Here is a 13,419-nt window from a genome sequence, read left to right as displayed (position 1 = left end):
TCAGACATCCTTCTGGCAGCCAGGGAGCCCATGTCCGACTAAAGGCTTAGGCCCCCAAGGGAGCTGTGATGAGGAAGCTGGGGTGACAGAGGAGCCATGCTGTCCCGCCCCGCCACCCTGGGTTGGGTCACACACGGGACACCTCCCCAGGTCAGGTCGCATACGGGACGCCCGGACAGCAGCAGGGCGGGCCGGCGGATCACTGCTGCCCTGCCAGGCCGCCCTGGGTCAGGTCGCACACAGGATACCCGCTGCCCCGGGTTGCAGATAGCAGGCCCGAATGGCGGCAGGGCAGGCGGGATGGTGCTGTCCCACCCTGCCTGCAGTATGCAAATTAGCCACCATCTTTGTTGGCAGCTAATTTGTATATCGCGCTGATTAGCCAATGGGAGGCATAGCGAAGGTATGGTCAATTACCATGTTTGTCTATTATTAGATAGGATATTTGTATATGCACATAAAATCTGGAAAGTAAACTTAACTGAAGGAGGGACTTTTTTTTTTACTTTATATTCTTCTTAATGGTATAAATTATTTACAGTAACACTATAATAACATGTAATTAAAATTCACTTTAAATATTGAAAATACATACTTTGTGCTAGACATAATACACTCCTATCCTTGAAATCTATACTAATAATAGCCTACAGCCACCACGTCCAGACGACCGACCAGTCACCATGAGGGGGGCCCACTTGGATGGGGCTGTGGCTGGACTTCAAACTGCCCGGTGGCCTCTAGTCCAGGCTGGGGAGACGCTGGGGACTGGGCGTGTGCGTGCAGTCTTTTAAAAATAAATAAAGAGCGAGTGGCAACGTTGGCATCCCCGGAGTTGGTGGCAGGCAGCAGTGACGGCCCTGGTACCAGTGGCAGTGATGGCCCAGGCATGGATGGCAGTGGCCAGGGGGGCGGCGTGGACACCTGCGGCACCGACTGGGGCATCACTGTGGCCTCAACCCCAAAATGGCACTGCTGACCAAGCACCTGCTGAAGCCACTGCCAAGGACAAGCAGATGGAGACCAGGCCCTTCCTGGAGGCGGTCTCCCACCTGCCACTCTTCTTCAATTGCCTTGGGTCCCCAGTGTTTATGCCCATCAAAGCAGGCATAAGTGGTAACATCACAAAAATCAAAGCTGTATACAACATGGACCCAGCCAAGTTCCGGACCCTGCAGAACATCTTGGAGGCAGAGAAGGAAATGTATGGAGCAGAGTGGCTCAAAGTGGGGGCCACACTGGCGCTGATGTGACTGAAAAGGGGCCTCTGCTTCATTCAGGTCTTCCTGCAAAGCATCTGCAACGGGGAGCAGGACGCTAGCCACCCCAACCTCATCCACCTCAACACCACCAAGGCCTACAAGATGGTGCTCAAGAAGTACCACAGCTGGATCTTCCAGATCTTCCAGGCAGCGTTGTATGCTGAGCCCTACAAGTCTGTGCTCTCCAAGGGACAGAACGTGATGGAGGAGGAGTGCCTGGAGAAGGTCCGTCTGTTCCTGGTCAACTACATGGCCACCATTGACATCATCTACAAGATGGTGTAGGCATGCCCAGAGGCTGGCACTTCCAGAAACAGACAAGCCAGAATCACCGTGAAGGGAGCTGGAGGCTGCCTTGGCCTGAGTCCCCCAGAGCAGCCCAGAGTCTGGCTGGGGTTGCAGGAGACAGCCCTGGTTTCTAAAAAGTCATTTTGGGGGTTTATCCTAACAGAGCAATAAATAAGCACCCTATTTCTGAATCACCTTTAATTTCACTGCAGCACAGACCGATTGCCTTCATTTCAGTGTGATAAAAATCAGTTAATGTTGCTACTAAGTCAAGTCCTAGTGTTTTCTGTCCCCGTTCCCCCCATGTGGTGTGTGACACTGGGGGAGCCCTGTCATACACCTCATTTTAAAAATGAGGATCTGGTGTAGTGATGTTTCAGGTCGTCTAAGGACCATAAGGAGTTTGATTTGAAATTATACAGGATTTTTTTTTTTAAAGCAGACTGCTGTCTGCTCCTGTGGTTGCACAACCCAGCCTCACAGCACAGTCACTATAGACGCCACACTTTCCTACTGTCTTTTTCCAGACAGTTTTTTATAGTTGAAAACAACCAGCAAGCCCTTGATGACCTTGCCCAAGGGGACTTTATTTTAAAGATATCAGGTATGAGTAACTGACCACAGATGACTGATTTTGCATTCTTCTGCATAAATATTTCTTCAGGGACAGCCTACCGCACCTAAGAAACTACCTATCATCTTTGTTCTCTCAGAAGGGAGACCACAAGCCCTCCTGATGCCTAGACCTAAGGAATCACCTTGCTGCCTTAACTGTACCTCCTGGCACTAACAAGAGCTGTATTTTGAAAGTTTTGGGGTAAATAGTGAACCGCCAAAGAATTCATGAGGAACAATTGGTGATTTTTATGCAAACACTAAATAATTCTTAATAAATAAAGCTCTACTTTGGAATAAAAAAAATCCTATATAATAAAGAGGTAATATGCAAATTGACCATCACACCCTCACACAAGATGGCCACCCCCATGTTGTCACAAGATGGCTGGCAGGGGAGGGCAGTTGTGGGTGATCAGGCCAGCAGGGGAGGGCAGTTAGGGGTGACCAGGTCAGCAGGGGAGGGTAGTTGGGGGCAACCAAGTTGGCAGAGGAGGGCAGTTGGGGGTGACCGGGTCTGCAGGGGAGGGCAGTTAGGGGTGGCCAGGCCAGCAGGGGGGACAGTTAGGGGTGACTGGGCTGGCAAGGCAGGGAAGTTGGGGGGACCAGGCCTGCAGGGGAGGGCAGTTGGGGGAAATCGGGCCAGCAGGGGAGCAGTTAGACATCGATGAAGCTGGAAGGAGAGTGGTTAGGGGTAATCAGGCTGGCAGGCAGAAGTGGTTAGGAACAACCAGGCAGACAGACAGGCAAGCAGTTAGGAGCTAACAGTCCCGGATTATGAGGGGGATGTCCAGGATTATGAGGGGGACATCCCCCAAGGGGTCCCAGATTGGGACAAGCCCCCCCCCCAAAGTGCACAAATTTTGTGCACCAGGCATCTAGTAGTAAATAAGATCATTACTGAAGAGTGTGGATTGAAAAAAAGTAAGTTACATTTCAGGTACACTGTCAGCTCTAGGTTTGAAAAATACAAAAGGTTCTAGATTTCTATTTGGGAGTAACTTTTCTTCAATTCATTCTCTTTAATTAGTAATATATGAGGGACTGAACTAGAGAGTAACTAAGGTCCCTTATAAATTGTGAGTCATATCAACTAGAAAGATCAAAATACATGGCAAGGAATAAAGAAACTCTATGGTGATATACCCTGGATATATCAGCATGATGTGTTCCTTGGTGAAATGCCAGCTCCTAGAGGTAGTGAGGCCTTGGATATTACAGCAATTATATGAAAACAGACTTCTCAAGACAGCTGCCCTCAAGTCTACTTAATAACAAATATTTTTGTTTGTTTGTTTCACTGTAAAATGTAAAGAATTCAATTTTTAAAATTTTCAAGTTCTCTAAATAAAAGTTGTTGCTATTTTCATTTCAAACATTTTTTTTTTCATTTTCCACTCTTTGAAACATAACCCATGTTTTGAAAAAATGAATTTGCCAAGCATAAAATAGCCCAGAAAAGCAAATCACAAGAGTGCATATTCACCTCATATTAGTGCTTTCCCCTAATCTGCTGATGCTGCAGATATTGTTGACTCAATAAATAAACATTTTACATGTGGTGTAGAATATAGTCACAACCTCAAAAATCTGGAAGTAAAAGTATTCTGACTTGTCAAGCTTTTTTCCCCACTAGTATCAAAATAGGCAGTTCTCAAGTTACAAATGCACTGTGTCCCTGGATTTAGTTTTTGTTTTTAAAGAAGATCCTCACTTGAGGATATGTCTCCCTTGATTTTAGAGAGAGAGGAAAGGAGAGAGTTAAAGAGAGAAGTATCAATGTGAGAAAGAAATATCCCTCCATTATCTCTGACCTGGGTATGAACCCACAACCAAGGCAGATGCCCTGACAGAGAATCAAACTCTCAACCCTCCAGTACATGGGAGGTGTATGTGATGATACTCCAACCAACTGAGCCACTCAGCCAGGATCAGAATTTATTTTTGAAATCAGCTATATAGAAGTAAGAATATACTTCTCCCCCCTTCAGCCAGAAACAGTATTATAAATGCTTCATGTATTTGCAATCTAAACCACAATGACCTACTTAATCCATAATGCACCCAAACTGGAATATTTTTGAGGGATAGTGGAACCTAACAAAGAAAGCAAACCCTAGCTCTGCGACTTCCCAATTGAACAGGTTGTCAATGAGCTTCAGTGTCCTCCTCTGTAAAATAGTGATTATAATATATCTTTCCTAGAGTTGTCCTGAGGATTATCTGAGATCATGTAGGTGCTCCCTTGAACCAAGAGGAGATTGTTTGTTTGCTCTACACCACAATTATGGTATTAACTAAGCTATGCCTGATTTTAATCACAGCCCTAAGCAGCAGCTGAAGGATAAGTACTGCTTCACCTCTGGAGGAGCAGAGCAGGGCCTCATAGCACAGTGGCATCCACACTCATTCATGATTAAAACCCCACGCCCTGGAGACAGAGGGATCAAGTTCAAAACCCTGGATTGGGGGTTGGTGGTATAGTAGTGAGCATAGCTGCCTTCCAAAATCCTGAATCTACCACCTACCAGATGTGCAAGCTGAAAGAATGAATTTAAACTCTCTGTGCCTCAATTTCCCCATCTGAAAAGTGAGTATAATAATAGTACCTCCCACCTAAGGCTTCTTTGAAGATTAACTGAAGTAATGTGTGTGAAATACTTTAAAAAATTCCTTCCTGGTAATATTTTTCTAGAGTTAAGCTTACTAATTATTGTTCTGATGCTTTCTAACTAAGAAATGTTTAAACAGAAAAGAAAGCATATAATGCTGCTAAATGCAGTTGGGGAAAATATTGCAAGCTAATTCTTTCTGTTTGTTTAAAGGACACTTCTTATTTATGGATTCAGAATTCAGAACTTCATGTGTTCTTAGTTTGCCCTGATAAATCGGTGTAAAAGAATAAATATTAGTTCAAAAATTAGGTGTAAAAATAATGCTTTTGTTGCATTTTCTATAACAATTTAATATGTTGTATAATCCTCCTTCAGCCATGGTGACAGCAACTTGATCTCTGCATGTTGAGTTTCCTAGGAATAGCATCCAATTTATAGAGACTTCACACAATACCAAGACATGGGGCTGAGACATCTAGTGTGTGATGCCATCTGTCCACATAGAAACATCTTATTGGGTTCTCAGTCATCACAGGGATTGCCTGGGAAACACTCTGCATTCCTATGTCTAGCCTCTTCGAAGCGGGAAGCTTAGCTACTTCTAGGACTCACTTGAATCTCTGCTCCTTCCAGGCCATGCCAGGGCTCAGGAATTGAGGCAAGGCTGTATCCAACCTTAGAGAACCCCAGGCAGCTTCTTTTGTGTTCCTGAGAGTATGATCAATAAGCAGAGAGCAGGGTCTTTCTCTCAGGGACCTACTATCATACAGAGGTAGGCAAAGTAGGTTTATAGTTGTGAGTTACTTGAGACACAGTTTGTTCTTGTATTATTATTTATTAACCAGTGGCCCAGTGCACAAAATTCATGCACATTGAAAGGGAATTAATTAGAGGAACGTAAATTGGACTCACTATCTAATATCAATAATATGTGAGCGTGAGGCAGTCCGCATTTCTGAAATTCAATGACATGAATTTTAGCTATTACTTTGCCAAATAAATGGAATTTACAGATATCATTTAAAAGGGTATTCAGCTTAATATTAAAAACTCTGGCTACCAAGTCAGCTCTGTTTTCAACTTTTTGCCAGCGTTGTAAATTGTTTGCAATATCTGCCCATTTGGGGTTGCACGTCATGGTTATGAATAAATCGGGCTTGCCATAGTTTGTTACAATTGCCATAGCATCCTGATATCGCTGCTGCATATTTCTGGGACTACCCTCAGAAGATGATGGAAGTATTATCATTTTACCAATCAGCATATTGTCATTTTCAAATCTAGATTTGAGAAAATCCATCAAACCACTATATTTTTCAACTCTCAACTTAGATTGGTTTGCTTTGATGAAATTTATCCAATTGGCCTCCATTTTTTAATATGAATCCACGATAAACTGTTGAGTAAATTTTCCTGCATTTAAAATAGGATTGAACATGTCCCGCACAGAGAGATGAAATCCATAACACTGCATTTGTGTGACTCGTGTCCTTACATTTTGTCTAGTATTATTGTCGATTACGCTGTTGTCTCTGAGTCTTAATGCAATATCTGTTCCCCAGCCTTTTTCACCATGTGGAAAAAGAATAGGATTTGTCATTGCATCTAATGTAGGAAACAAGGTATTGATTTGTTTCATTTTAGTGGCATTTGGATTATTGGGATCTGGTTTACAATGAATGAGCAAGTCCCTTTCAAAAGGAGGTTCTCCATCTTCATTTTTGAATATGTCAGCACCCTCAGTTACACGGGGAGAACTATATTTACCTGGGTCGCTGTTACGACTGTATTTAATTGCCATTGTTACTTCTGTGGGAGCAATAGCTTTTGCTGCTGCTTCAGATTGGGCTTCCTTTTCTACCTCATGTAGCATCTTGTATGATTTTGTTAATTCATTTATTTCGTGCATGAGGTTGTTGATGTTGATCATTAGTCTTTCTGAGCAGCCCTGGTTTTCTGGCATTGCTAATCTTTTACTTGTAAAGGGTGTCCCAAAATTCACGCAAGAAGTAATTTTGATAGAAAAAAAAAACAGGTTTATAATTAAAAATTGTAAATTTTTTATTGATTCATAAAGTATACAGTATAGGGTTATGTATGGAATAGCATATTGGGTAAGTGGCCTCCACAGCTTTGCTGGCACATACGCAAAGCCGTGGTCTTTATTGGTCTTCATTGTCCCTGCTCCCGGGCCATAATTGGTACTTGGTAATGCTTATCAAATTGAGGGGATTGAAATCAAAGGGCAACAGATATTAGAATCTGATTCAATAAATCAAGTAAAAAAACTGGATTATCATGTCGCGATAGCGAGCACCATTAACTGCTATTGCCTAAGCAGCCACATTTCGGTCCTGGAAAATTTCAACAAAAGAGTGCGTATGTGCCAGCAAAACCGTGGAGGCCATTTACCCAATATGCTATTCTATACATAACCCTCTACTGTATACTTTATGAATTAATAAAAAATTTATAATTTTCAATTATAAACATGTGTTTTTATCAAAATTACTTCTTGCGTGAATTTTGGGACAACTACTTTAGTTTCGGCTGTATCCAAAATATAGAGTTGAGTAAACTTCTGAGAAACACCATTCGAAGGATGTAAAGTTCCAGTACGGTGATAAACTTGTCTGTGTATTCTAAAACAGTATAGCCCATATCCTGATGGCGATGCAATATTGGCACCCATGGAAGAAAAAGCAAAAGAACTATTTATGGAACGAATATTTTCCATGAAATTTTTACTGTCAGAATCTTCATTTGTCATTAATCTTTTTCTTTTTTTCGAAGTTTTTTTTTAATTTCTTTATTGATTAAGGTATTACATATGTGTCCTTATCCCACCATAACCCCCCCGACCTCCCAACTCATGCCCTCACCCCCCTGTTGCCTGTGTCCATTAGTTAGGCTTATATGCATGCATACAAGTCCTTTGGTTGATCTTTCTCCTTACCCCACCCTCTCCTACCTTCCCTCTGGGGTTTGACAGTCTGATCGAAGCATCTCTGTCTCTGGATCTGTTTTTGTTAATTAGTTTATGTTGTTCATTATATTCCATAAATGAGTGACATCATGTGATATTTATCTCTAACTGGCTTACTTCACTTAGCATAATGCTCTCCAGATCCATCCATGCTGCTGCAAATGGTAAGAATTCCTTCTTTTTTATTGCAGCGTAATATTCCATTGTGTAGATGCACCAACGTTTTTTAATCCACTCATCGACTGATGGGCATTTAGGCTGTTTCCAGATCTTAGCTATGGTGAATTGTGCTTCTATGAACATAGGGGTACATATATCCTTTCTGATTGGTGTTTCTAGTTTCTTGGGATATATTCCTAGAAGTGGGATCACTGGATCAAATGGGAGTTCCATTTTTAGTTTTTTGAGGAAATTCCATACCGTTCTCCACAGTGGCTGCACAAGTCTGCATTCCCACCAGCAGTGCACGAGGGTTCCCCTTTCCCCACATCCTCACCAGCACTTGTCATTTGTTGATTTGTTGATGATAGCCAGTCTGACAGGAGAGAGATGGTACCTCATTGTCATTTTGATTTGCATCCTCGGATGATTACTGACTTTGAGCATGTTTTCATATGTCTCTTGGCCTTCTTTCTGTCTTCTTTTGAAAGTTTCTATTTAGGTCTGTTGCTCATTTTTTTATTGGATTGTTTATCTTCCTTTTGTTAAGTTGTATGAGTTCCCTGTAAATGTTGGAGATTAAACCCTTATCGGTGATAGCATTGGCAAATACGTTCTCCCATGCAGTGGGTTTTCTTTTTGTTTTGTTGATGGTTTCTTTTGCTGTGCAGAAGCTTTTTATTTTGATGTAGTCCCATTTGTTTATTTTCTCTTTAGTTTCAATTGCCCTAGGAGCTGTATCGGTGAAGAAATTGCTTTGGCATATGTCTGAGATTTTGCTGCCTGTGGATTCCTCTAGTATTTTTATGGTTTCTCATCTTATGTTTAAGTCCTTTATCCATTTTGAGTTTATTTTTGTGTATGGTGTGAGTTGGTGGTCTAGTTTCATTTTTTTGCATGTATTTGTCGAATTTTCCCAACACCATTTATTGAAGAGACTGTCTTGACTCCATTATATGTTCTTGCCTCCTTTGTCGAATATTAATTGAGCATAGTTGTTTGGGTCAATTTCTGGGTTCTCTATTCGATTCCATTGATCTATATGTCTGTTCTTGTGCCAGTACCAGGCAGTGTTGAGAACAGTGGCTTTGTAATACAGCTTGATATCTGGTATTGAGATCCCTCCTACTTCGTTCTTCTTTCTCAGGATCACTGCAGCTATTCGGGGTCTTTTTTTATTCCAGGTGAATTTTTGGAAAGTTTGTTCTAGGTCTATGAAATATGCCGTTGGTATTTAATCTTTTTAAATATGCCCCGTAATCTGGAAAATGTATATCATTTGGACAGACTTTCCCTTTGCTACAACATCGAGTAAATTTCCCATCAGATGGTTTTTCATCAGAGAAATTTAGTGATAGGCAAAATTCATATCGAACAGTCATTCTACCACAACTATGTTCAAGAATTGCATCCTCATGTACTACATTTTTGCTGAGAAGGCATCGCATTCTGTCACAGGTGCCGCCTTCTTTCGAGATCAGACGCATGTTGCTCTTCAGACATTTTCCGTCAATAATGCCAGCATCTTTTGGCTGCAGAGCTACATTGTATAAACAGTTGTTCTTTAGACATAGTCCCACCTCTCTACTGTCGGTCTGATGTAGGTGAATGAGAGTCCTGGCTGTCAGGCCACTGAGAGCTGTCTGACCAATGGCTGATTCTGGCTGATTCTATGGGGGCGGGACATCCTCCTCCCTACTCTCAGTTTCCACAGCTGTGATGAGGAAGCTGGGGTGACAGAAGGAGCCATGCCCTCCAAGCTGCCCCCTCTCTCGTTCTGCTCTATGTCCAGCGGCCTCCTGCTCTGCCAAGTCCTCCAAACCTCTTGCTCTCTGCCTATTCTCCCACTCTGCTCTCCACCGGTGAAGGTCCCAGGAGCCTGTGGGCATGGTTAGACACAGCTGGCCTCGCCTCCTGGGGTGGCAAAGGTTCTGGGAGTCCGCGGGCATGGCTAGGCACGGCCGGCCTCACGTACCAGGGCTGGCGAATGTCCCAGGAACCCACAGCCACCATTGCCTCCCGGGGTGCATGATACCTGTGTATGCAAATTAACCCACCATCTTTGTCAGGTTAATTTCCATACTCATTCCTGATTGGCTGGTGAGCATAGTGGAGAGACAATCGATTTACATGTTTCTCTTTTATTATATAGGATTATTGCATTGTTTATTTATATAACAACTGCAAACCTACTTTTCCCACCTCGTGTTCACTTCACGTGTCTTCCATGTCTATCCTCCTGTGGTGTTGTGAAGGGTGCCAGTATAAATAGTCTCACAAACTCTGGAACAAGTTGGGATATAAATAAATAAAACCAGCAAAGCAGGTTCAAAAAGGCCTCTAAATGAGGCTAACCAAAAGGTAGGAAAAATTCTTGAGGGCTTTAAGAGCCAGGGCCACAGGTTTCTGCCTGTGACAACAAAAGGACAAGTGTTTCCTCATGTGGCTTATGGTGAAGAGAGTTGGGAGAGAGAATGAACATAAGCAGGTTTGGGTCATTTCTAAGCTGTGTCTGTAAATGAGCTGTACGATGTTAGTTTTTTAAATTATTTTTCTTCCTTTTCCCTTACCTAATTCTATCTTTCAGTTGGTATTGTGCAAAAAATCTTTCTTTAGCATCACTTGGAGCCCTTTCTTTTTTTAAATATATTTTTAATTGATTTAAGAAAGGAAGGAAGAGGTAGAGATAAAAACATCAATGATGAGAGCGAATCATTAATCAGCTGTCTCCTGTACACACCCCACTGGGGATCAAACCCGCAACCTGGGCATGTGCCCTGACTGGGAATGGAACCATGACCTCCTGGTTCATAGATCAATGCTCAACCACTGAGCCAGCCCTCACAGCCTTTCTTAGCTTGCATTGCTTAAATTTTACTTATTTATGTCCCAAATTGTTCCAGAGCTTTCTTATAGAGACCGTTCATACCAACTGCCTTTATAACATCATGAGCCTTTGCCTTCGTCCTCTCAATCAACCTCAGTGCTTTTCCTCTGCACTCTCTCTGACCTTCCTGTTTGGAATACTCTAAGTCCCCTTATCTTATGCCTCTATTCCTACTGGCATTTTTTAAGCTAGGTTTTAGTTCATGCAGTTCTATTATTTTCCAGGTCCGTTTGGTTTATATTTCCAACATTGTGAAAAACTGTATCAAATACTTTCTCCCATTTTGTCATTCAAAGGAGTCTTATCACATTTCTCTGAAAAACCAAGGGCAACTTGAACATATTTATCAATTTTTGCATTCTTTTTCTGAAGGAGCATCATGCTGGGCACTATTGAATTTCAGTGAGAATGGCTTGGAGCCTTATCTTATGGAAACCTTTGGAAATATGAGCATGTGGTTATCTTGTTCCTAGCCACAGGAGACATTTTAGAAATTACAACTTTAAATTATAAGTAACAAAGCTATTTTCATGACTAATGAAATGGTAACATTTTTCTTATGAAATCTTATTTAAATAACATATCATTACTTGTATATTTTGATAGCTGCAGAATGTAGCACTTGTATTTTGTTTTGTTTTTAATTCTAAATCAACTACACAAACTAGGATAGGTTTCCAGGTATAGGGCCTGAAAGAATTAAATCCAGATTTTTTTAAAAGGCTCTGAAACAGATTATCCTATATAATAAAAGCCTAGGTGGCGCGATGCCCTCACGTGATGTCATCACAAGATGGCCACCACAAGATGGCTGCCGCAAGATGGCCAGCAGGGGAGGGCAGTTGGGGGCAATCAGGCCAGCAGGGGAGGGCAATTGGGAGGGGATAAGGCTTGCAGGGGAGGGCAGTTAGGGACAACCAGGCCAGCAGGGGAGGGCACTTGGGGGTGACGAGGCCTCCAGGGGAGGGCAGTTGGGGGCCATCAAGCCGGCAAGGGAGGGCAGTTGGGAGTGATATCAGGCCAGCAGGGGAGTGGTTAGGGGCAATCAGGCTGGCAGACAGAAGTGGTTAAGGGCAATCAGGCAGGCAGGCAGGTAAACAGGAGCCAGCAGTCCTGGATTATGAGAGGGATGTCCAACTGCTGGCAGTCAAATATCCTCCAAGGGGTCCCAGATCGGAGTGGGTGCAGGCCAGGCTGAGGGACAACCCCCCATGCACAAATTTCATGCACTGGGCCCCTAGTCTATCTACACTAATAAAAGACAAAGATGCTAATTGACCGTACCTTCGCTACGCCCACCAACCAATCAGAAGAGTATGCAGATTAACCCAACAAAGATGGCGGTCAATTTGCATACACAGGCGCCCAGCGAAGACTGAAGACAGTATAGAAGGAAGCCAACCACTGCAGAAGGGAGCCAAGTGGCGGAGTAGGGAATGGATCAGAGGTAGCAGAGACGGGAGCGGAGCTGAGGCAGCGGACACGGGAGAGAGCGAAGTGGCAGAGAAGGGAGGGAGCAAGGCGGTGGACACGGTAGGGAGGCAAAGCAGAGGACACAGGAGGGAGCCGAGACAGCGGAGAAGGGAGGGAGCCGAGGTGGCAGAGATGGGAGGAAGCCGAGGCAGCAGGGAAGGGTGGGAGCTGAGGCGGTGGAGATGGGAGGGAGGGAGGTGAGGCAGCGGGGAAGGGAAGGAGCTGAGGTGGCGGGGAAGGGAGGGAGCTAAGCAGTGGGGAAGGGAGGGATCCAAGGTGGCGGGGAAGGGAGGGAGTTAAGTGGCAGGGAAGGGAATGAGCCGAGGCAGCAAAGACAGGAGGGAGCGAAGCCTGCCTCCGGCTTCACTCCTTTCTCTACTTTGCTCTGGCCTCAGGAAGCCCTATTCTTGCAGGAATGTTCCTGTAAAGGGCCTCTAGTCCTATCTAATAAAAGACAAAAAGGGTAATTAACCATACCTCCGCTATGCTTCCCATTGGCTAATTAGGGCAATATGCAAATTAACTGCCAACAAAAATGGCGGTTAATTTGTATACATAGGCACAATGATGGGAGGCGAAAGGGGAAGGATGGAAGAAGCCGCCTGCTGCTGACGGTGATCGGAAACCCAGGCAGCAGGCAAGAGCCGGGTGGCAGGGAAAAGGCAGAAAACCTGGGCCACCTTTGCCCTGCGTGAACTATGCAGCTGGGAGAGGTGTGTGGGGCAACTGGGAGCAGGGCAGGAACTTCCCTGGGTTTGCGTCAGGCAGCCGGGAGCGGGGCGCGAACTATACAACCAGGAGGGGCGCCTGGCCTCTGGGAACAGGGTGGAAACTTGCCATGGCAATGCGGCAGAAGTTCCCACCCAGTAGCTGCTTGCTCATTCACTTACTCGCTCATTCATTCACTCGTTCACTCACTCGTTATTCACTCACTCACTCAGCAAACCCTCTCAGGTCCCTGGCACCAGGCCAGGCACTGAATTTGAAGCAGGATAACAAAGAGCTATGTCCTCAACATGTTAGTAATTCAGTAGGGTGAAGCAGGCACATGAATGAGGAAGTTGTATGCACAGGTGCAGTGTACTGGGTTCTGTGAGGGCTGTAACTAACGCCGACTTTGTTCTCTTGATAAAA

General features: G+C 44.0%; 1 pseudogene; it reads left to right on the top strand.

Moving 5' to 3' along the window:
* Positions 1 to 966: 966 nt before the first annotated feature.
* On the top strand, positions 967 to 1,547 carry LOC118675721 (annotated as a pseudogene).
* The last annotated feature ends 11,872 nt before the right edge of the window (positions 1,548 to 13,419 follow it).

Source organism: Myotis myotis, unplaced genomic scaffold (assembly GCF_014108235.1).
Source record: "Myotis myotis isolate mMyoMyo1 unplaced genomic scaffold, mMyoMyo1.p scaffold_m19_p_2, whole genome shotgun sequence".
In the NCBI taxonomy this organism is placed as follows: Eukaryota; Metazoa; Chordata; class Mammalia; order Chiroptera; family Vespertilionidae; genus Myotis; species Myotis myotis.
Note: the sequence above shows the minus strand (reverse complement) of the source record. Positions and strands in the feature narration are given on the sequence as shown.